The following is a 1,240-nucleotide window of genomic DNA, read 5'->3' as shown; positions in this document are numbered from 1 at the left end:
GTAGAAGATCTTCTGCTATGGTGGGTATTAGTCTGTTCAAAAGAATTCTTGCAAGGATTTTACCAGCAATGAAGAGCAGAGTAATACCTCGGTAATTTGACCAGTCTGATTTATCTCCTTTCCTCTTGTACAAGGTGATGATGACAGCGTCACGAAGGTCTGAAGGCACTACACCTCGTTCCCAGCAGCACACCACAAATTCGTGAAAACTTAACATGGAGTGCTTGGCCACCGTACTTCCAAATTTCAGGTGGGATTCCATCAACCCCAGCTGCCTTGCCAATTTTCACCTGCTGTATTGCTTTAAGAGTTTCTCCCATGGTGAGGGCAGTGTCCAGTTCTGTTTTCACTGGTTGTTGTGAAATGAACTGCATTGCTGAGTCCTGAACTACACGGCTAGTACTGAAGAGAGTCTGGAAGTGTTCAGACCATCGATTCAAAATGGAAACTTTATCTGTGAGAAGCGTTTGGCCATCTGCACTGAGTAGAGGGCTTTGAACCTGGCGTGTAGGACCATAGGCTGTTTTCAGACCCTCATAGAATCCCCATTCAAACACTACAAAAAAGCACTTATTGCAGTGAGAGTTAAAAAAACTATTAGCAAAGAGAATCAAAAGTTAAAAAGAATACAAAAAACCCCCTACTTTATCTATTGGCGTTCATATAATACTATGAACATCCTCTATAAAGTATTAGTTACTACAAGGAGAATTAAAGAGATACAATATTAGCCAGTAAAAATGGGAATTAAAGAGATAAAAAAAGGATATAAAACTTCGGCTTTCGCTTTGCTTCCTACCAATAAACTGTGCTCACCTGCACAGACAGGCCAGGCCTACCAGGCTCTGCAGGGCTGGTCGGTGCCCGTGCTCGGTGGGTGTCCCCGCGGAGCAGCACAGTGTGGATGGAAGGATGAGCATCGCTCCACCCAGCAGTGCTGACACCCCATTCCATCAGCTTTACATTACACTACGTAGGGCCAGGACGCAGTATAAGGTGGTGCTTGAGAGGCAGCCAAACAGCACCCGTTCATCACCTCATGGCAACAGTGTGGGCGTGCCCCACTGGAGGGCAAGGGGCCAACAACCCCTGCCCACATCATCTTCCTCTCCATCACCTTCCTCAGCCCTAGGGACAACCTGTCCCATTGTGTTCCAAGGGGATTTGTATCTCTCTTGCAGAGTGGAGCCAAGCCAAGAAGGAACTCAGCTCTGATAATGGGGGACATCCAGTTGACTTT

This window comes from Empidonax traillii, unplaced genomic scaffold (genome assembly GCF_003031625.1).
Source record: "Empidonax traillii isolate 1590-97213 ecotype Southwest subspecies unplaced genomic scaffold, ASM303162v1 scaffold2207:size32554, whole genome shotgun sequence".
In the NCBI taxonomy this organism is placed as follows: domain Eukaryota; kingdom Metazoa; phylum Chordata; class Aves; order Passeriformes; family Tyrannidae; genus Empidonax; species Empidonax traillii.
Note: the sequence above shows the minus strand (reverse complement) of the source record.